This window comes from Micropterus dolomieu, linkage group LG01, assembly GCF_021292245.1.
Source record: "Micropterus dolomieu isolate WLL.071019.BEF.003 ecotype Adirondacks linkage group LG01, ASM2129224v1, whole genome shotgun sequence".
NCBI lineage: Eukaryota > Metazoa > Chordata > Actinopteri > Centrarchiformes > Centrarchidae > Micropterus > Micropterus dolomieu.
The window spans coordinates 15,013,749-15,038,085 of NC_060150.1; the positions used below are offsets into that span (position 1 = coordinate 15,013,749).

At 40.4% G+C, this 24,337-nt stretch overlaps 1 long non-coding RNA gene across 15 annotated transcripts; it reads right to left on the reverse strand.

The window, feature by feature from the left end:
• Positions 1–78: 78 nt before the first annotated feature.
• LOC123977009 lies at positions 79–24,123 on the reverse strand. 15 transcript variants are annotated; one of them, XR_006826504.1, is made up of 18 exons: positions 22,966–23,491; positions 16,118–16,193; positions 13,733–13,784; positions 13,380–13,559; positions 13,160–13,262; positions 12,834–13,033; positions 12,672–12,748; positions 12,206–12,315; positions 12,052–12,123; positions 11,113–11,166; positions 10,975–11,021; positions 10,721–10,754; positions 8,436–10,012; positions 7,653–7,746; positions 4,135–4,212; positions 3,841–4,031; positions 1,901–2,053; positions 79–890 (listed from the first exon to the last, which is right to left on the reverse strand). It is a non-coding gene; the product is annotated as an uncharacterized LOC123977009 (long non-coding RNA). The 15 variants fall into 15 exon arrangements; XR_006826499.1 differs by lacking the exon at positions 79–890 and having other exon boundaries at positions 900–2,053; positions 22,966–23,482; XR_006826507.1 differs by lacking the exons at positions 79–890; positions 1,901–2,053 and adding an exon at positions 11,760–11,869 and having other exon boundaries at positions 3,448–4,031; positions 11,113–11,639; positions 22,966–23,516.
• Between the last annotated feature and the right edge of the window lie 214 nt (positions 24,124–24,337).

Consider the following 24,337-nt stretch of genomic DNA (forward strand, 5'->3'; position numbering starts at 1 on the left):
AATTGTGTTTTATATTTATTATTTATTATTTTTCCTTGTCAAGGTAGACATTTATAACATTGAACCATGATTTGAATCCAAGTAGTAATGATGCAATGTTCATCAGGCTGATTATTGCTGCTCTCACCCCTGGTTTGTTTCTACCATCATTCTTCCTTCTTCTTTCCTGTCCCCCAGTTCCTTTATATCTTCTTCCGCCTGGACTCTGCTAACGATGCCAGCAACAGACCAGCCGACATGTCACCCAGGACTCCTGCCAGGGACTCTCGCTGGCTGTTTCCCAGGCCACTGGCCTTGTTACAGAGATGGCACATAAATGTGGCAGAGGAGGAAGTTATGGCTGTCCACATTCCCTATAGGGCAGTGGGAGGAAACTTCTTGTTGCTAAGGCCGCAGAATGTGTGTATGTGCAGCAAGAAAGACATGATCATATATATATATATCTATCAAAGTGGCCAGCAATTCCTAGCCCACATGTAATGCAAGTTCAACATCACCGCTGTGGGAGTAAGGTGTATTGTATAGGAAACTTTTCTGCCAGTATTACTAAAATATTTTGATCACCTTGCCAGTCAAGCAGCTTTGAAAAAAAAAGATTCAGTCACTGAGGTGAGCCAAGCAGAGCATTGATTTTCAGGATGTACCCAGTAGAGGAGGTTTTATCTGTTGTGTTCTCCACAAATGCACATTAACCTCCAGCTCTCTTTGAAATACTCCTAAACCCCAGAGGACTCAAACCTCACCGGTGACGATTAATTGGTCAACCTTAATGTCATCCTGCCGCTGCCAGTCGGCCCAGCCGGTTCTCTATTTGTCTCCTTCCACCTGTCGGTCAGCTTTGATGCCTTCCCGTCTCCAGCAAGTTTCCCACAACCAACCAAATCCTGCAGCTTGAGAATCAGACGCCAGGGGTTCAGAGAGAACAAGAGAAGGGGGATGAACTTCGGCTTACTTCTGGGCTTGGCAACTCTTCAACATAAAACCTCTAAGAGAAGGAACTGATCAATGATCACTGGCTGAAGGACATTGCCTCTTTGTTGTCAGACCAAAACTACACATTTGCAAACAAATAGATATTTTCTTTTAAATCTTTTTAGTGCCATTCATTTCAAATCATGCTTTTGTGGCACAGCTATAAGATTACCCTAATTATTATATGTCTCTCTTACAAATCCTCTTTTGGGATAGAGTTTTCTGAAGATAGCAAACAGAAAATGTCGAGTCATCTGTCACAAAACTCATGTCTCATGTTAGATGATCTCTAGCCCAAAAATACTTTAAATATTTTGAGCTTGAAAGGAAAACATGTGACATGAGAAAAAAAATGAGCAAATGCTTTTCACTAGAGAAGTTACTCAAATGAAAGCTTTGGAAATACAACAGGTGAATCCAATGTAGGGCTAGCTTCCTTTTAGATGATAAACTGTAATTATAAATGCCAGTAGGCTGTTTGCGACGTTAAAAGGTGTGCTGTGGAGTTTTTCTTGCAAACTAAGTTCCTAGAACATTCAATGTTTCTCACCAAAACACACGGGTGCGTCTTAGCGCGTTAATGTCAAACCTGCACAGGTGTTTTCATTTCGGCTGATTAAGCCTCAGCTTAGGTTGAGGTTGGACGGAGTGTTGCAGGAAATTCACCAGGTAGACGTCTCCGTTAGATATATCAAACAATTTTTCCAGGAGAAATCTTGATCGTGAATAAGTACAACTATAGTAGGAAATGCCGCACAAGCATAGTCAGTCTGGCCAAACCCACGCTGTGCAGAGGTCTAACGACAGACCTAATCAGCCAAAATACTTTACATGTGAGTGAAACATGGCTGCGATTGGGCTTGGGTAACGCAGAAAGAACTACAATAAATGCTAATTAGCAGTTAAAGTTACATCTACTGTCGCCTACTTCCTTTCCGGGATGGAGCTCAGGCCCACTAGGGATGTTCATCGGTCACTGCTGAGCGCTCTCCACAGGACTGGAGTAACACAGCTGCTGAATTATTGAACACAGCAGCATCCCTAAGGTGAGACGCTGCATGGAAGTCTTCAGTCTCCCGCCCTGACAAAGAGAGAAGAAGGCTTGATGAAACATGGTGGGATGCTTACAAGCCATCCGTCATGGTACCTCACCGGTCACACAGAGGCGGGATTGGATTTCCGGCCAGGAGGATTTGTCGTGTCAGGCGCGGGGGGGAGATTGAGCAATGCTTCAGCGAGATGGTGTGATAAGAGTGGCCATGATTGTTTCCAGTTTTGTAAATCTTCATGAATTAAATATTTTTTCAAGAAAATCTAAAGCATGTGTCAGTTTCTCACTCATATCTGGGGTATGCGTATGTGCATATATGTGGTAGACTAGCATTTGTATGCAATATGTATATAATCATGTCAGCCTGTCTCTTTCTGTGTATCAGTGTGTGTATTATTACATGCATACATGAGAGTAAGTTATGTGTCTGAGCCCGTGAGTCTTATGCCTGACCCAGCGCACCACTAGTAATACCATCAGAGCTCTCCCACTGAGCACCTGTTTTATTACATTACATACACCTGATCCTCAAGCTGCATATGAAACCTGATAACAAGCCATGGTCTTTGATTTACCTGCCAAAGAGACCAGCTTTGGGCTCATGTTGTTGGTTGGCTCCACTGAAATCAATTTCTAAATCTGTAGTCTAATAGGGCTGGTGAGCTAGCAGTATTACATCAGATACCGTTGTGGAGGATAAATTCTTACAGCCTACAGCCTAGGTTAAAGCAGCACATTAAAGGTCCAGTGTGTAAAATTCCATTGACAGAAATGCAATGTAAGATCCATAACTATGTTTTCAGTGGTTTAGACCTTACATACTGAACCATTATGTTTTTATTACCTTAGAATGAGTCATTTCTACATCCACCGCGGGTCCCCCTTACAGGGATGTCGTAATGTTGCGCCGCAATGTTTCTACAGTGGCTAAAAACGGACAAACTGCTCTGCAGAGTGCGTTGAATACATGCGTTCAAAGAACAAGTACAATGTAAACCCGAACAAGTTCAAAATACTCAAAATATTTGTAATACTAATAATATTTTTGAGTATACTTAAATATAATACTTTCATTTTATACTAAATAACATTGATTCACTGATGCTTATTAAAATTGAATTCCACTGACTAATTCCTTACTCAATAATTGTAATTGTGCACAACTTATACTCTGAGGGAAATCTACTCAACAAAATTACTACTAGTCAGCTTAAAATTTACAAAATGCAATATTAAACAATCAGTATCAAACTCCAAACATCTCCTGTCATATCTACATTTCAGAGAAACAAAATATGTTACACTGAAACTTGTTTTCATCAGACGGGAAAAAAAATTGTCTTTCTGGTAATGCACATTTTGCATAAAGCTCAACAGACTATTTAAGTAATTGATTGCTTGATCAGATAATAAACCAGCAACAATTTTGATAACCGATTTGTTTTCATTCTTTTATGCAATAATGTTGAACATTCCCTATTTACAGATACTTAATGAGATCTTTTGGTGTTAAGTGACAAACTTTCGTTTTACTACCTGCAGTGTGTTATGTGGAAAAAGCAACAATGCATAATTTTATTCGAACAGCAGCACTTTTACTTAAATAATATTTAAGGGAGCTCTAAATACAGAGTAAGAAAAAAATTACCAATAAATTAAAATAAATAAATCAAAGAAATTCTACTTTTGGGGAATCAAAAGCAAATAAAGATAGCTAATGACATTTGTTTAAAATAAGTAGTCCCACACAACGCAAATTGTTAAGTGAGGTAGACGAGGTAATGGAACAATATAAAAAAAGAACACTGAGCAAAAACCTTTGTTTTGAATATCCCCCGGTGTAAGCTTGCAGTAAACATACTGAGCATATAGTTCAGAAGTGTTTTCAGGAGTTTGTAACAAATCCATCCACAGCCACCTTTCACTTGGGCTGAAGCGTACTGCACCAGGAGCATCAGTGTCAGTGATCACAGTGAGGAGTGTCAGCAATGTCTGGTTCATCTTTACCCTGCAAAATACAAACAATCCAATTATGAGGATAATTATAAAGCACTGTGTGCTCATCTGTGCCCCCTGCACAATTAAAAGCAATTTTTTTTTACAATACTCACATGACAAAATGTTAAGAGTTACTGGTGGCTGTTATGGGTTCCTTCTGTCTGTACTGACGCTTTCTTAATCTGACTCAACTGTAAGAGAATGAGAACAAAAATCTAAAGTTCATTAGGAACAGTTATGAGACTTCAGCGCACTGACTTAAACAAGCCACAAAACATATCCTAAGTATTTTTAGAAATTAGTTAGTCTTTGTGTTTACTTGCTGAGCTGCAGCAGTGGGATACTTCCTTCCAACAGTAAACCTACACAATGACCTAACAACAATATCCATTTAATTTTATAATTAGACGGCCTAAGACTAATATAGCTGCAGCTGAACTTAGCCTGCTAAAATCATGTGTCCTCATATGAGGACTTTAGGTTTTGGGCTCCCTGCACTGTATACTTCATTCTGCTTAACAACTTAGACCTATTGTCCTCATTGGTGGGCAGTTGCCTGTGCCCTCTAGGGTCACTGTTTGCACAGCCTTGTGATGTCTGTTTCTACTTTGTTACACATACTCATTATTTTTCATAAAGTACTTCCTGTTCAAACACAGTGCTTAGGTATTTATACTTAAAATGAAAATGCACACAGAATCAAAGCTCAGGTCTTGGGAGGTTAGGGAAACATTTTTGCATGAAAATGTGGATTTGTCCTTAATTTCTTACAATTTGGCCATGCCTATGAAGGGAATGCTTAGTAGAGATGAGGAATGCCAACAGCCAACAATAAATATTTCACTCTACACCTCACTTTTTAGCATTGAGATAGACTACATTGCTGGAAGAGACACTAAAGTTAGTTTCCCATAGTGCCTTTCATGTTACTTGTTAGGGTTTTGCCCATAGACGATGCTATCATCCACTGACGAAGGCTTACAGACATAATGGCAAGGCAAGGCAAGGCAAGGTGCTTTACATAAAACATAAAAACAACAAAGGGATATTGAAAAAATAAAACACATTATAAGGAAAAGGATAGGATGTTTTACTCTGTTTTTCATAGGGATAAAAAACAGGGTAAAACAGGACAGTAAAAGTTACAGTGCAGTGTACAATCAGGGCACTGAAAATCTAAAAACAAAGAAAATGAAAACCGGACATTACAGTGCAGTGAAAGGTACCAATCTATGGCTTTAATAAAAAGCGGTGGTAAAAAGAAAAGTCATTGTTGGGCAGTAGCGTCGCTACAAGTAGCGCCATTACTGGTTTAACTACATTTCTCAGTAGTTTGGTGGTAGCGTTGCTATTTTCTGAATCAAATAGCTTTTCAATAACGAAGCTCTTTTTTTGACCGAGTAGAGCTTCCACACACGCTACATTTTCCCAAGCATTTCTGAGGGATCAGTAAGTGACTCCACCGCCACACACGGACCTGTATGTGCATCACGTACTGATCCTTGGGCTGATGTCTGCGACTTTGCAGCAGGGGAATAAAGATACGTGCGATTTTTATTGTAACACCTCTTGTGAGAAGGATCAGGGTCCAGCCTGGACAACTCTCTAGTGAGGAGGTAAAAAATTAAAATTAAAATAAGCTACTTTTGCCATGTTGCTGTAGCTTAGCTTGCTACATTTCACTGTGGGGTAGCTTCCATGTAGGGAAGCTTCATTTAATGTAGAGTAGCTAGTAGCTTAGCTCACTACATTTTCCAAGTAGCTTGCCCAACTCTGCCTGCAGTTATCTGGGAGTTTGTTCCAGATATACGGAGCATAATAACTAAACGCTGCTTCTCCATGTTTAGTTTTGACTCTGGGGACAGAAAGCAAACCTGTCCTAGATGACCTGAGAGGTCTGGATAGTTCCTAACGAAGCAGAAGATCAGAAATGTATTTTGGCCCTAAACTAAATAAATAAATTAACAGCAAGATTTTAAAATCAATTCTCTGACATACAGGAAGCCAATGTAAAGACTGATGTGATGTGATCCACTTTTCTGGTCTTAGTGAGGACTCGAGCAGAAGCGTTCTGAATCAGCTGCAGCTGTCTAATGGATTTCGTAGGGAGCCCCGTAGAGACACCGTTACAGTAGTCGAGTCAAAGATAAATGTATGGATATGTTTTTCCATGTCCTGCTGAGACATAAGTCCTCTAATCCTTGATATATTCTTCAAGTGATAGTGGTCTGATTTTGTAATTGTCTTAATGTGGCTCCTTAGATTTAGGTCTGAGTCCATGGCAACACCAAGATTTCTAGCTTGGTCTGTGGTTCTTATCATTACTGATTAAAGCTGAGCACTGACTTCGAATCGTTCCTCCCTGGCTCCAAACACAATAACTTCAGTTTTATCTTTGTTCAATAGAAGAAAATTCTGGCACATCCAATCGTTGACCTGCTCAATACAGTCACTCAGTGCCTGTAGGGGATCATAGTCCCCTGGTGAAATGGTTATGTAAACCTGTGTGTCAACTGCATAATTATGGTAACATATTTTGTTGTTTTTCATAATCCAAGCCAGTGGAAGCATGTAAATGTTAAACAAAAGAGGCCCCAGAAAGGAGCCTTGGGGAACTCCACATGTCATTTTTCTTAGCTCAGATGTGTAATTATCTATAGACACAAAGTAGTCCCTGTCTTTTAAGTAGGATTCAAACCAGTTTAGTACTGTGCCAGAAAGTCCAACCCAGTTTTCAAGTCTGTCGAGTAATATGTTGTGGTCGACTGTGTCGAATGCCGCACTGAGATCCAATAATACTAAGACTGCCACAGTCAGTGTTTAAATGGATGTCATTGAAGACCTTAACGAGAGCCGTCTCAGTGCTGTGGTGTGGTCGAAATCCTGATTGGAAGACATCAAAACAGTTATTTAGTGCACTAAGCTGTTGAAAAACAGCTTTTTCAATGATTTTACTTAAAAATGGGAGATTTGATATGGGCCTGTAACTGTTCATTAGTGACCTATCTAGATTGCTCTTTTTCAGAGTGGCTTAACGATGCAGTTTTCAGGGCCTGTGGGAAAAAACCTGAGAGGAGAGACATGTTGACAATGCATCGTGATTGTAAAACCCCATCCCCCCGGCAAGAAAAAACTACATTTTTCACATTAAACCACCATGTAAAAGCAGGTTTTAATCACCACGAACATTATTATTATAAATTTTAAATATTCTTTGCACCTTCCTTGAAATTGTCTTCACCCCACACTCAGACACACAGCTGCCTACACTGGAGCTACTCTCTGTGGCTCCGGTAGACTCTGGTCAGCAGATCCTTTGTTTTCAGTTATGGGTTTAAAACAGAAAAAACAAAACAGTTGTCTGTTTAGCTTATGTTTTGTTCTATGGTGCTGCAGTGTTGTTAACAGAGGAGCTCCACTCCGCGCCCTCTGGTGGGCAAACTATGCAACACTCATGACATGAGGGAAGGACCCGACTCTGTTTCTCTTTTTAATAGTAATATCAGCTGTTCTTAATGCTGATGCAGATATATCTGCAAGTAGCTTATATCGGCCAATAATATCTACAAAATGATAAATCGGTCGGGCTCTAGTTGATATTGACATTTCTGTGAGTACACTGAGTACTTACATTGCAGGTTTTGAAGAAGTCAGTCATCCTCTAGCAGGTTCACTGGAAGGGCATGGAGGGTCGGACGACATCTCATGCGTACATCATGTTGGTCCTAGATTGACAATCAAAATAATTATTATTATACAAATATTTTTACAGCACATGAAGCCATATAGTGTAATGTACTTCAAAATAATAATATTAATAGCAATAACAATGAATCCATCCAGCTGCAACTACTTAAAGAAAAGTCAAATTTAAACAAACACAGTTCAGTTTCTCTCTTGCCGTATCACACAGCTACAGACACGTACAGGCTGCTATCTGTCTGCTTTCGACTTTCATTGTCAGCTGTATGTTTTACTGCCCACAAAACACAGCTTGTGTTTTAAACTTTTTTACCCACAATTCTGTGTTAACAAATGCAGGTGAGATGCGTGTAGAGAAGGCCTAGAGTACATCTCACTGTCAGTAGACCGTATGGCGACCAATTATGGATACATGTAGTTGGTCTCTTGGATGGATAGAAAAATAAAAAGTCATGCTCAGCCCATAAAATCTGAGTGAAATTGAGGATTTTCTGTCTTAAACTTGTAAATGGCTTTTAAAGTGATCATGTACTGTAAAACTTACAAAAATAAATGCAAATGACAAATGAAAGTAGATGGATCTATCCTCCTAGTCATCACAAGACAATAACATAATCAAATTTCACTATTATAGTACAGAGGTCCCAATCTGTATTGGCTGCACATTATGTTATCAACATTGTTGCTATGGCAAAGATAATCTTAAACTCACCTGGAGGTCATAAATCCTGAGGATCTCTGCAGGGCCTCTGCTCTCTTGGCCTTCTGCCTGTACAGGGCAATCAGTTGTGGTGTGTATCTCTCAAGCTCGCAGTAGAATTGGTTGCATAGGTTCAACATTTGTAAAGCAATGGAAATCAGCAAACACATAAATGTATGTAGATTAATGGTTTTCAACTTTGGCCTTAACAGGAAAACATAATGCATCAATAACTTGTTTTAAGCAGGATGGTTGGCTATATGGCAAAAAAGAAATGGACATGGACCACTTGTCACACTCTGCCTCTTGAGTTTGGTCAGTTGATTATCTGTTATTTTGGTCTGTTGTGTATTGGGGTTCTGTCTTGTCTATAGTCTAGTGTTCAGTAACCTGTGTCATGTCTGTTCCCCCAGTTATCACTCTGCATGCCAGTCTCTCTGTTTTCCCCTGCTCTTTCTCTGCCTGCCTGTGTCTCGTTAGCCTCATGTCCCTCACCTGTGTACCTCTTCCCAGCTCGTTATCCCTGTGTATATATCCTTGCTTGTTTCCCTTAGTCTTTGTCCGGTTATTGGCGCGTGTATATGTTCTGTCTCATGTTGTCGTGTTTAGTAGTGATGGGCAATGCGAGGCTTTGTGAAACATTGAAACGTTTGAAGCAATTGTGCTGAAATTGTGTCAAGACTTCGAAACACTTCAACACCCGTCTCCACGGTGACACCTACTGGTCCCTTTTGATATCGACACATCTTGGTAGGGGTTTCATTGAAACAATAACTGACCAGCGTTTACAATTCTAAACGTCTTATCAGTACATGACCAACAGCATTTCGGAGAAATCATCATACAACAAACACACATGCGCTTTCAGATTGTCAGAGACAGCAGATGGGGATTGCAATAAAAGTGTGTGAAATATCTGTGTGTTGTTTCATAAGTAATCACTCATTTAGCTGACGCTTTTCTCAAAAGCCAATCACAATTGCTACGTCAGAGGGTGCACTTTTGGAGCAACTAGAGATGAAGTGTCTTACTCAGTAACACATCACAGTGGGAATCGAACCCACGTCTCTCACACTAAAGGTATATGTTTTAACCACTACCCTATCCATTTTCAGAACACTTTATTGATCTATGAGGGTGAATTCTTTGCAGATACTTGCAAGGCATGAAAGGAATAGAAATACTAGGTAGTTGAAGTTAGTGAGTAGAGAAATTCAGCTGTTTTGGGGCTGAGTTGGGTTTTTTTTCATAATTGACATCCCCATCCTTGGAAAAGTTTGGTCACATGGAACATTTGTTGCTGGCAAAGATAAGTATTTTTTGCCATCATAGGCCTACAGGTGCGGATATACTCTATATTTCAGTAATTAATTTAGTTACGTGAGGGCGGAAGAAACCTTTACTTTGCTTTAAACTATAAAGCAGCCTAGGACTGTAAAACCAAACCAAATGTCTGTATAGTCTTAACTCTTATCCTTCAGATCTATGCAGTATAAAAAACATCACGTCAACATCCTCAAATAATTCAACAGAAATATGCCATTGGAAAACATACCTTGGATAGCTGTAGTGTCACTCAATACTTGATTCTGTAAAAGCAATTAAGGGGATTACGGTAGTAATCTTTACTCATTACCATTGACGGCAACGTTGCCCTGCACGATTGCTCTAAAAGTTGCTCTGTGTATCATCAGTTTAAGACCTAATCGTGTGTATGACTCGGGAGGAACGGGTAGTCTCAGTGAGTAATTTTCACGCATGCGTGAAGGATCTTGGATTCTTACGTTCACTCGTCACACGGCAGCTGCATGGGCTCCGTCAACACAGGAAACAGAATTGATTAGTTCAGGACTCTCAACTGTGGGTCTGTTTGTGTCGTTCATTTGTCACGTGACAGCTGGGCTAGAGGGCTGTGGTAAGCAGGCAGCACAGAAAGCAGAATTGATTAGTTCACGACTCATAGCAACTGTGGGTCTCTGGGTTTGAGTCGTTCATTTGTCACGTGACAGCTACTGTGGAGCAGGAATGAACAACTCGTTCACCGCTGACATGGGTCCTCCTCAGTCTTTCGTTCAGTCAGGCTGACTAACTGCCAGCGCCGGAGAATGAGAGGCAGGTCGGCTGTCAGGTAACAGTTACTGGACTGACATTATATAGTTATTTTGTTAATTACATGACATTTAATCAAGCATAACATTATTACAGCGCAGTGATGTTGTGCTAAGTTACAGTATAGTTTTAACACAGCTAGTGTTTACAGCTAAAAGCTGATGAGAGTTGTTCTGGGTCCGAATTACCTCCGAGGTCGTCTCCTCTCCAAAACAAACCGACCTGGTCATTCAAAACATTAAAACACAGCCACATAGCATAGTTAATATGTTAGTTACATATATGTGTATACATATATGTACATATATGTGTGTATATATATATATATATATATATATATATATATATATATATATATATATATATATATATATACACACACACACACACACACACACACACACACACACACACACACACACACACATATATATAGGTCCACCTTCAGGCGAAGTTCCCCCAGCTGCTCCAAGATGATCCTTTCCACTGCTGTTACAAAAAAACAGGATTAGTTAAATAATGGAATTTGCACTAACTAAGGAGTTTTATAATTTCAATAGAAAGATTTTGCCAAACGTACCAGTGCAGTTAGGCTGGATGACTTGGTGGGTGTTGAGAGGGCGAGATCTTGAACCTAGGGAAAACAGTAATACAGGGAGAGGTGTTTACCATTCTAAGTATCTGATTGTGGCTGTTGATTTGTTTTTTCACGGGATTTCCCCTTCAAGATTTTTTGCCCCAATCCCAATCAGAGTCATTCAATATAGAGTGTCTGCAAATACTAATTCCCAATCCAACAGTTGTATTTTCCTAGATAATACAGGTGGAAGGGTCTGTATTACATGTTGTCAATATGTATTTGTTGCACTTGATACATAGTGGTTGTGATAGAAGAACCAGCAGTACTAAGCGGTATATAATATAAATTATATTCTTGTTATTGGGATGGCTGTAGCTCGGGGGAGAGTGGTTGTCCACTAACCAGAAAGTTGGGTGTTCCCCAGCTCCCCCAGTCTGCATGAGGAAGTGTCCATTTGCAAGACACTGAACCCCTAATTGCTCATGGGTGTATGAATGTTATTTCCATTCTGATGTGCACCTTGGCCTCTGCCGTCAGTGTATGAATGTGTGTACAGATCATGTAAAAGAAGAAACATTTTCATTATGTGCACAATGCGCAAGTAAATAATTGCATCATTTTTATTTTAGTAAACACTGAAAACAGACCTTGAGTGGGTGAAATAACTTATGTTCATGAGAGTCTTGTCCTTCATCTTGCCATGCAGTTGGAAGCCTAGCCTCCACCTCTGTGTCTGGGCTCCATCTGGATGTTGTGACTTGAAGAGGACTTGAAGTCCATCATTCAAGTTGGTGATCACACGGTTTCTCGATACACTCCATATATACTCAAACTATTAACTCCGCACATGGGCATGGGTAATGATCACTTCATAGTAGGTAAGGGGTTTAAATGCCTTTTAACTTTAAGCTATATAAAGTAACGCTAAACGGCACTTACGTTCTGTATAAGTTGCCCCTTGATGGCAGTCTGGTCTGGCCTCCAATTCGTTTCCCCAATTCGAAGTTGTGACTGGAGACAAAAAATTATTTATGCATGTTGTCCACACATTTATTTCTCTAAGTCATAATTATAAATAGAATTATGAACTTACATTCAGAAGAGCCCATGTTGCCAGGTTACCAGGCTGGAGCTGAACTGTGGCTGCAGTTGTCTGTTTGGGCTGTGAATTATCTGTTGTCTATATATATATACATTGTCTGTCTGTTTTTTCAGAAACATCAAAATAGCATGTGTTTATCAGTGCTTTTGGACCCTTGATGTGTTTTTCATACATCTTAAAAATATGCTACAAAGTATTATAATTCAATTTTATTTATATAGCCCCAATTCATTACAAAAGTCATCTTTGGCACTTTTCATATAGAGTAGATCTAGACCGTACTCTTTGTGATATTATTTACAAGAATTCCCACCATGAGCAAACACTAGGCGACAGAGGCAAGGAAAAACTTCCTTTAAAAAGGGGCAGAAACCTCGAGCAGAACCATGACTCAGGTGGGCGGCCATCTGCCTCGACCGGTTGGGGGTGATAATACATACACATAAAAATGTCTTACTATGTCGTTGAGCCTTTTGATGGCAGGCTGGAAGAGGTTGAGTGGGAAAATGAGGTGCTTGGGTGTGTTTGGTGTGACTTGAAGAACAAAAATCAAAAAGATCAATATTAGCATTTTTCAGCTTCATATCTTAGGCTTTTTTGTCTTGTATGTCAGGCTTACCAACTCTGAGGGAATTCTCTGGGTTCATGGGTCTTATGACCAGTAGTAAGGAAGGAGGTGCTTTCAGGGCTTTTGGAGGGGCTCTCTGATGTGTTTTGTTTTTTTTGGGTGGAGGTTGCATTTGCGGTGGAGTAAAGTCATCTTCCTCTGACAGAAGTGATGAGGATGATGATGGTGATGGTGACCTAAGCCGTTTTGGTCTAAATATTTAAATTAATAGTTATTAGAATTTTAATGCACAACAATATGCAACAAAACTAAACAAAAAAAGAATACATGCAAACATTTCTAATGCAAAAAACGAATAGTAATAGATGCATTCTCACTTTTTCCGTATTCTAACTGTTTGGGCTTCTTGCTCTTTATCTGTGTTGAGGTCTGATGTCACACAAGACATTTCCCAGCGCTCTTTAATTCTGTCAATAGAATCTGTAGAGCCCATTCAGCAAGTCAAGTATTAAGAAGTCACAGTATCAGAACACCACCAGAAGTTATTCATGCAACTTTTAGGCCCAATTGTATTAAGCGCGTTATATTGAAAATTACCTGATTCGTAGAGTATGCGTGCAGCATAATGCCCCCATCCCTTTGTTGGTTACGGCAAAATCCTCTTTTGGACACTTCGGAGAATTTGGACTTTGTCCCTATAGGGGGGCCACCAAGCAAGCCCATCTGAAAACCACTCCTTTGCCACAGGGCCAGTTCTGTTTTCCTCCTCAAATAGTACTATTAAGTACATATTGAGCCAAATACAAAATATTTAACACAACAAAAAGGGTATTTCAATCATCATAAAAAAGAAAAACATGGTCAAACAGAAAACTATCACACAATCAATATAAAGACAACATAGTGCATGTTGATAGGATATAGGATGACATTTTCAGATAACTACTTACTGTTCAGACAGGCAAGGAGATCAGAGCAGGTCAGGGGAAGAGGCTTTGGTGACTAGTGAAGCAGCAAGGAAATGGACAGACAAGCAGGCAGGCAATGACACACAATTACACACAATTTACAAATGCAACACAAAATAAATAAACATACAAAAACAAGAGAGGTTGAGAGATGGTGGGTGGGCAGGTGGTGGGGCAGTTCAGGTATGGGAGTGGATCAATCAATATGTATGAGGGGCACAGCAACAAACTTTCTTCCATGAGGTATTAGGAAAACCTTCCCTTCTACCAGTCCAATATTGCAGTGGTGTGTCGTGTCCAAGAGGCCATCTACTAAGTGTATGGCAAATGTAGAGGAAGGCGTGGGGTAGTCAAAGAAGGACTCTTCATGGGCAAAATTTGAATAGACCAGGTATACCTCCTCCTTCTCAACAATTATATTCCTGATCTTTGCTACCTTTCCTTTTGAATGTACACATGGCTGTTGGCTTGGTCCAGTTTGAGGGTAAACAGGTCTGTGTCATATTGGGTGTACAGATGTGCAAAATGAAACAATGGTGGCAGAGGTCCTGATGTGTGTTCTCTCCTTACACCCAGATTTCTCATTTGCAGTGTTTTTACAGATGCTTTCTCTGAAAGCCTCTTCACAATCTGACAGCAGGGAGATCCTGGTTTCCTCACAAGCCGCTTTAGCTTTTGCATAAAATTTTCAAACTTGAAAGCACTGAAGGAGTCCAGGTTCCCGTGCACCCTGACATCTTGTGCAAGATGCACAAGGTTGTGGACATTGTATGAGAGGTACATCTCACCATACAGCTCCCCAAAGTGGTGAACAAACAACACAAGAGCTTCATTGCCATACTCAATGTAGTCCTCAAGAAGTGCCTTGTTTGATAGTAGGAAAACACCAACAAAAAGAAGTAAAAAGTGCTGGTACACTGCAGTATGCAGGAGGTCTTTAAGGAGCACAGGACCGGTATAAAGCAGGAACTGGCGGAATTCAGACGCTTTCCATCTGTCTACCTCCTTCAGGGATCTTGGCCTTCGTGCAAACTCCACTGGCACGCTTGTCTGATCTTTAAGAGCTTCTCAGAGAGCGTCTTCACCTGAAAGCCAGAGAGCCTGCAGGCCAGTGGACCCTTGAGCCACAGGTACAAGAGTCGCTTCATGACCCCCAGGCAGACAAGATGCATGTAGTCTAATGGGAACCCACTGACCATGCCCAAAGATGTGGCAGTCAGAGGTGAAGGCCCTAGATGATGGCCTTCATAAGCCATTTCTTTGAAGTCCTTGTCAGTGCGGAGGCGGGCATCAGTTTGAGGGAATATCACTCGGTTGTTCACATATTCCCCCTCCTGCATGCATTTTCCACACCCTGAGTAGCCTGAGTGTCCCTTGACATTCTTTACAAATGCTCGGGCTGGTGCATCACAGACCATTGAGGACAGCTGGAGACTCATGGTGATTCCTTGGAATGTGAATCCCTTCTCCAACTCCACAACATCAGCCACAAAATCTTCCAGGTATTCATAGAATGATGGTTTGCTGGTACCACAAAACAGCCCAATCACAAATGGCTGATGCTGGGGGAGGTTCTTGATAGCTCCCAGAATGGGCCAGAATTGTGTGGAAGAACTTTTAAAAACTGGCAACCCGTCCACATTCACTTGGAGTTCTAGGCAGACACCACTAGCCAAGTTGCACTTATTAGCCTCCAAAGTAGTATTCATCGACTTCAGGATGCCAAAGTAATGGTATGTCCCTCCAGCCTTTTCCTGACAACCACAGACTCCGACCGTGCAGTCTGCAGCAATGTTCTTGCATCAACTGGCAGTGATGGATGATGGTATTTCAAAAATTTCAATAATTTATTTAATGCACTGTGAGTTATATTTTCTTCTAATGCCCACGATGCCAAATTACTTTCCAAATGGTTCACCTCATCTTCACTATCTACGCTATTGTTGTCAGAATCAAAAGGAATCATTAAACTCCTCAGACTCAGCAAAAGATGATTCGCAATCCATAAAGTCCTCCTCAACATTAACTGGAATTTCATTGCAAGCGTCAACAAATTCTTCTTCGTGAACCTCATTGCCACTAGCAAAACCAGAACAAATGGACTCCAATTGTTGGTTAACTCTTGCCCTAGATTTCCGCTTCAATGTCCAGTAAGAAGGTGTATTGGCCATACTTAACAAATTACAATAATAAACAAAAATAATAAAACACATTAAAAAAGGATTACACAATAAATACAGAAGAAAAACATAGGAAATTATATTAAAATACACATCAGAATACAAAATAAACACGTAAAAAACAAAAAGCAATAAATACTAGTATACCATATTACTCTAATGTACATGAGTGTAACACATAGCCTACCTTTCTAGCCAGGAGGGATGTCTGCAGATAAGGGCTGACTGAAACCCAATGTGGAGGGTGGGTGTGAAGACAGACTCTGCTTGAAAGAGGGAGACAAACAAAAACATATGGCCCAATGTATTTAAGTATTTGACATACTTCACAAAGAAACAGGTATAGAGAATACAATAGTCTGCTTGAATTAATTTTCAATTCAATTATATTTGTAAATTGCCAGCTCATAACAGAAGTTATTTTACAACACTTTTCCTACAGAGCAGGGGGCACAGACAGGCTTACTATTTATTTTTTTAATATGAATGCTCAAATATAACCAACAACGACTCTAAAGGGCTCTGTTTCGGACTAACTAACAAGACCAGGCCCCTCTGTGAATGAATGGGGGGAGAGGGCGAAAACTGCACTTTCACTGGTCCCCGGGACATAAAAACTGCATGTATTGAATCACCAGTAAAACCTGATAAAAAACACTGAAAAGGTTTGCTGACTGTCCCAAAATAAGGTTTAAAAAGCATTTTCCCCCACTGTTATATCTACTACTGATGCGTGGTAGATCATTAGGCAAGTGAAACCAAATGATTGGCTTAAAAGGTTTCCTTTCTTGACCGTTTCAAGCAGACAATTGGCTTTCTAGCGGGAGAGGCGAGAAGGGTCCAGCTGCAGCCTGCAGATAAACGTGACGGAAGTTGAACTTCCATATGTGGTTCGTCCCAGATGCCACCGCGCACAAAACATGTTAATGTTTATCTCGGTCGCTTGGCCCACGCAGAGCCGTAAAAAAAAAAAAAAGAGCCGATAAATAAGCTAAGTGTAGTATTAAGTATTAATCAGTGTAAATTATGCGTTAACATTTACTATACTATAATTATATGTTACTATCATAGCATATTAATACTATAATTCCTGCAAATATTTATTTATAATAGCCTAATGATAATAATAAAGCAATGTTTCAATTCATACCACTGGTGTTGTATATTTTATTTGTTCCAAAGTGATTTTAAGTCAAACTAAAAATATTCTGTAAGTTACATAACGACCAAGATGTATCTTGATTTAGGTTACAACTTTACAACATAATGATAGACATTAACAATATCGTTCAGTTGCTGGACACCTCAGCTGTGTTGGCTGCAGTGGTCTGTGTGACTGGGCCTGGGGGAGCTAACCCGGTGTTGTGCTGAGTTTTGAGTTTTGCCTGCCTGCCGAGAATTGCATGCACCTCCAAATAATGCTTTTAAACGCTGTAATATTTATTGTGGGCTTCATCAATGGTGATAAATGATTAGAAGTATATATTTTATGAACATTTATAGTCTTTAATATTTTAAAACACTTAGTAGAAGTACCATTCCTTGACATTCAGTAAATATATGTGGTGATAACGCCGTTTGATCAATGAGCACAGCAAAGTGTCTGAGAAGGACCTAAAGAGGTGGATGCATAATTCTGCAGATCAAATTTTGTAGGCTACCTGCCGAGATTTGCAACCACCTCTTTTCTCAGCATAAATGACCATTAGCACCGGCGAGGTCAGGCAGGCAAAACACGGCACAACACCGGTCGTCAGCAAGCTATAGCTAGCTAAATATTCCTGACAGCCCCCCGAGGCATATTACTCTTACCCTAACCATCACTGGGTGTGTGCCTAAAGTTATATGCATGTCGACCTTTTTATATACAGTCTATGATGTCGACCGGTTAACCTCCATTGTGTTGCTGTGCAGCCTCCGGTAACGTTATTGACACCAGTCGGCACTTCCAGAGCTTCTCAACTCCGAAAATGTTTTAACACTTTCAATTCGTCGTCAATTTTCGTTAAACTGCCGATATTCGAAATCTACACAGTTGATTTCTCGCCTAAAACTTCTCAGAAGTGGATTTAAAGTTCTGTTGTTGGCCCCTAAAGAATAAAACTGTTAGCATTAGGTAAGCATTACTATACGTGAGCCATCACGTTTTGTGCGCGGTGTCTTCTGGGAAAAACCATATTTGGAAGTTCAAGTTCCATCAAGTCTGCGTGCTGCAGCTGGATATACTTGGTAGAGGCGGGAGAATCGCCAATGGCATCTTTATGCGGCGTTACATAATTTTCCCGAATAAGGTCCCATGGTGGTCCGCATGCTCACCAGCTACTAGCTAGGTTATTTCCGACACATATTTGTTGTTCAGAAAAGCATTATCGGGGGGGGGTGTACAGGAAGGGTAGCTCCTGACTAAAATCACCCAACTAACGTAAGTGACAATATATTCGGTGAGAGGAACACAATTAGCGCATCTTTCAGTCAATGCTTGGTTCAATTTGTCATTAAGTATTGGCCATGCTTCGTGGATAAATGCTTGTTAACATGTTGGCATGATGGAGGCAGTTCGGATTTCTGATGATGAGGCCGAGAGTTCGGCGGGAGTCGATGCGTCCCTAGCGAACGTTTTTTCCACAAATGGGTGTAGCTAGCTACCGGTTAGCTTACATTAGCTAGATAGCTAGCTATCTGATGCAAAGTAAGTTGACGTAAAACAATTTGTAAGTGCCGTTCATATACTGGAAACACATTTTTTGTTATATCCAGCTATAGCCAACTAAATAAACTGGAAAGTTTTGCTGGTTAAAATAGCTTTTTTAATTCTGGGACTTAGCTAACGTTAGCTAAACTAACTATTAGCTAATGCTAGTTAATAGTCCGATTTCTCAGCTGTGTAAATACATAGACGCTGTGTATAAAAATGTATGGCACAACGGTACAGGGCTGTAATAACGTTATGCTTTATTACATGTCACATAATTAACATAATCGCTATTTAATGTTAGTCAAGTGATCGCTTACATGACAACTCAACCTGTCACTTCTCCAGCGCTGCCAGTCTGGTGTCTGGTGACGAGGGTGCGCTTCTGACGCTGTTATGGGCGGCATCGTATTACTAGCATTGCGCCGATCCAAAGCCGACCCATTGGAGAAATTAAATGGAGCGTGGAGAAATCCGACTATGCGCAGATGCTTGTTAAACGCTATAAATATAATTCGATGTACGATCTTAGGCCGACATCGGCAAGACGTACGTGTGCTATCTGGGAAAGAGTTCACTGACGCAGCCGACCTCAGCCTCGGGGACCTGACAGCAAACGCTCTGTCCCCTTTAGTTTTCAGTCGAGACTATAGACTGTATATGGTCGAGACTCTGGAACAGACAACAGACCTCTGCCTGAGGACCTCAAGGTACGTGCTGGTGTGTATGGGACTAAAAGGTCAGAAATATAACAAGGCGAGAGGCCATGAAGAGCTATAAAAGTGATCAATAAAGTTATCAATAAATTTTAAAGTCAATTCTAAAACATACTGGGAGCCAGTGCAATGAAGCTAAAACAGGGGTAATGTGGTCATATTTTTTAGTTCTGGTTAAAAGTCTGGAAGCTGAGTTCTGGACAGTCTGGAGTCGATCAATAGTGAAAAGGCTGTTGCAGTAATCCAGGCGTGATGAGATGAAGGCGTGTAAAATGGTTTCAGTGTCCTTAAAAGTTAACATAGATCGTATTTTAGATATATTTCTAAGCTGGTAAAAACATGATTGCACCAGCTTTGTGGTGTGCTGCTTAAAATTTAACAAATCAAACCAGACACCAAGATTCTTTGCAACAGGCTTAACATGAGTCACTAAGGACCCAATTTCTAGGATCTCAGTTTTGTCTGAGTTGAGCTGGAGGAAATTATTTGACCTCCAATTTTTGACTTCACAGAGGCAGTCGGTAAGTGAACAGGGTCTGTGGATCTGACCGGCAAATACATCTGTGTGTCATCAGCTGGACAGAATGAAGAGACATAGTTGTTCACAGACACACAGAACTTCCTATTTGACAGGTAGGATGAAAACCATTCTAAGGCAGTACCAGAGATCCCCACCCAGTGCCTCAGTCTGTCTAACATGATGTTGTGATCAATGGTGTCAAAAGCAGCACTAAGGTCCAGGATTACCAGGACTGAGCACATGCCTTCATCAGCAGACATTAAAAGGTCATTGGTGACTTTAAGCAGGGCAGTCTCAGTGCTGTGGTACTTCCTGAAACCAGACTGAAACTTTTCAAATATTTTGTTATTTTCCAGTACAGTGAGCAGCTGTTTGGACACAATTCTTTCTAAAATCTTTGCTATAAAAGGTAGTTTTGAAATGGGTCTAAAATTTTGATGGAGGGAGGGATCTAAACCAGGTTTCTTTAAAAGTGGGTTCACGCAAGCCGTTTTAAAATAATCAGGGACACAACCAGTAGATAGGGAGCTGTTGAAAACAGAGATCAAATGGAGCCTGACAGAATCCATTATTTTCAGTAAAAACTTTGTAGGTATTACATCAAGTGGGCTGGAGGACACTCATTTGTGATACTGTTTTTAAAAGCTCAGACAAGTCAATGGGATAAAACTGGTTAAAACTCTCTTGTTGCCGGTGAGGGACCTCAGGGTAAGAGGAAGAGGGAGTAATAGAGGCTCTGATTGACATAGAGGCTCTCATTTTTACATGGTTTGAATTTGGTTGTGGGCCCAGGGGGGTGTATATAATGATGATAGAGAGTGATCAAGAGGTGAATTTGTGCATTATACTTTGTCAATTAAACCAAGCCAGGCAGCCTTCTGTGTTTGAGAACGACGCTGTTTTTTAATTGCCCACTAGAGGGCTGCAGCGCCACAATAACCAGCCTAGTTTAAATGAACGAAATGACTCAAAAAGATTAGTTCATTTTAAGGAACGAGATTTGAAGACTCGAGTCTGTCAAAAGAGTCGAACTTGCCATCACTAGGCTTGACTCGCCTTTGTTTGGTTTGGTTGTTTGGAGGTTCCAAGCGAGCTGAGGCGATACTAAAATGTGACGTGAAAACACAGCAGACTGCTGATTGGTCAGAGAGAATCGTCACTATTCACTGCATCATCATTACGCACGCCTGACAGAGGCCAGCAACAGAAAGTTTTATATTTTACAGTTTTTGTATGTAATTTCATCACTAAATCCACTTCTGAGAAGTTTTGAGGTGAGAAATCAACTGTGTAGATTTCGAATATTGACAGTTTTACGAAAAGTGATGGCGGAACAAAAATGTGTTTGAAGGTTTTCGGAGTTGAGGAGTTCCACAAGTGGCAGCGAAGGGAGCCCTCTGGTCCCACCGTCACACAGACCGCTGCAGCAACAACGGCAGAGGAAAACACAGCTGTAAGGTTTTTATACCGCTTATCTGTCTTTACATTGTGAGTAAGGTTGAAACATTTTAACTTAAATAAAGAGAAAGCTCTGTGGGTCGCTGGTGTGTGTGTCGCATTGAACATTACGTCGCGGCTGTTGTGTGTGGCGTCGCTATGACGACCAGCTACATTGATGGGTACTATCTGCACCAGAAAACGGAGCACGGCTAAACCAAGTCGAGGCGAGTTGAGCTGGTACTGGTAATTAGTTAGTAGTTTCACCAAAACAGTTCCTTAATAGGTGACATCATCTCCTTCCTAGTGTCCGCTACTATCACTGGTACATATATCACAACATTTTACTGTAGCAACTATGAGATATTGCATTCTAAAAATGCATCCAACAGCAAAATGTAAACAGACATTTCAACATTTTCTTGAACTTATAGATGAAATAGGTGGAGGGATTTTTAGAGTGCATCTCATAGGTGGTACAGTAAAATGTTATATGTACCAGTAATAGTACAGGACACTAGGAAGCAGAAGATATGAAATAGGTGGTGTCACCTATAAAGGAACTGTTTTGGTGAAAGGTCAAAGTTCACAGCTATGTTAACTGTCTATTTAGTTTTCGCTGTTGGAGGGGTTTTTAGAGTATAATTTATCCAATTTGGTACAGTAAAATGTTATGATATATGAACCAGTTATAGTAGCTGACAGTATGAAGCAGAAGATATGAAATTGGTGGCGTCACCTATTAAGAAACTGTTTTGGTGAAAAGTCAAAGTTCACAGAAAACATTACATTAAGCTGACGCTTTTATCCAAAGAAAAAAACTTACAATTGCTATATATGTCAGAGGTCGCACGCCTCTGGAGCAACTAGGGGTTAAGTCTCTTGCTCAGGGACACAATGGTGGAATCGAACCCAGGTCTCCCACACCAAAGGCAAGCATCTTATCTATGCAACATCACCACCCCATGTTAACATGTTTACATTTTACTGTTGGGGTTTTTAGAGTGCAATATCTCATAGGTGGTGAAGTAAAACCTTATGATATTTTTACCAGTGATAGTAGAGGACACTAGGAAGGAGAAGCCATGACTAACTGCTGAGGAATTACGCTGGGGAAAGGTCAAATTTCATATAAATTATGTTCACAAAATAACAAAAGAAAAGGTACATTTTGTTGCATTGCATTAATAACAAATAATAAATTATACTACTGTTATCATTATTGTTATTAGTAATATTATTATATTTCTGTTGTATGTTTTTGTGTTCATATAATCACTAAGAGCATCACAAAAAAACGCGTATGTATCTTTCAGGACCTTCGGCTCACTCGCATCTCGTCCTTAACATAATAAAACTGCTTTAGGCGCAACAGAAATCAGACGGCGGCAGGGTTAACCAAGGTTTCGCATTTGGCGGCTCACGTTACCGCAGTCCTGCATCTTACTACAAAGCATCTTACTACAAACACTGCGTTCAGACACAGCTAATATGAACGCAGAGCTTGACTGTCTCCACAGTAACGTTTTAGGACTAAAGTAACAGTAACTAAGTTAACAGCAGGTCCTAACAGTGCAAAGTGAACCTCAATGTGTTAGCCAGCTAACTTCAACTAACATTACCCTTTCTGTTAACATTACTGCGCCTGAAAACAGAACTTTTTCACTTACCAGACCAAAGCGCAGGTAGCAAGGAGCAGCCCCAGATGAAAAATAATAAGCGTTGACGACTGTCTGGAAGGTTTCAGCCACTGGTGATACCTGACGTTACTTTTTGGCTAACGGTAGCTAACGTTAGCATAAAGGCCTTTTCACACAGGTTTACCATCATCCATCGTCAACCGCTTAAGCGATTTTCTGTAATTAATTTTCAATGAGAGGCAAGCGTGTAGGAAGAGAAGCATTGAGACAGGCGTAGCAAAAAGCGGGCGTGTTCCCGTGAAACTGTCGTGGTTGTGCTCGTCTCACGCACACGCCCGCCCTTGCCAAAGTTGAATTGACTTGAACTTTCTGTAGCCTACGCGACGCGCAGCACAAAAAGAAGATGGATGAGAGACTGATCCTCGCTGTCTGTGACTTCCCTGAAATAACCTATTGAAGTGTTCGATGAACAGTTATTGGGACATTAACAGGAGGGCATTTGCATGACTAGATTTATCAGCTATATGAATATGAATAATATATATAATATAATAATATAGCCTATCAACTAACGTTACTTATAGTTTTACTTTAAGCTAGTCTATTAAAGAATACAGTGGAAAATGACGAAGGATGAGAGACTGATCCTCTCCGTCTGTGACTTCCCTGAAATATATTAACAGAACGTTAACAGGAGGGCCTTTACTAGATTTATCAGCTATATGAATATGAATAATATAGCCTATATAATATAGTAATACAGCCTATCAGCTAACGTTACTTAACCTATAGTTTTACTTTAAGCTAGGCTGTGAAGGAATACAGTGGCGAACAGAAGCCGTTGCCGTGATTAATATCTATTGAGCGCCTTCCGTTTACTCGCAGAGCGCTTGTCTTTGTGTCTGGTCACATGAGAACCGCAGAAGCGACCCAGCGGGGCCAGGTGACTACACAGGCGGAGTGTTGCTTCCCGTGTGAAAAGACTTTAACGTGGCAAACTGCCTGCACATGATACTACCTCTGGTCATCCCAGCGTGCGGTTATAAAATAAAGTCAAAGAAGAAAAAACACTTTCACAGCGCTGCAGAGAAAGCTGGGTTCTATCAAACTCAATAAATTACATTATTGATGAACAGTTTTGCTTCCTTACTTTCAAATTCCTCTTTCCTGCCTTGGATTGCCATCTCGAATTTTTGAAAACAGAAAGACCGATGTTGATGACGTCAGACGTCAGTCCCTCTGTACACTCATAAATTGTCAGTAAGATAACAATGTTCACTCAAAAACAATGATGCACATACAATTAAAACAGCATTAAATAAAATAACTTAGTTATTTATTGTTCGGTTTACTTATTAGCTGTTTTTGAGTTAGCTTGCTTATGAGTTAGCAGTACTGTTCA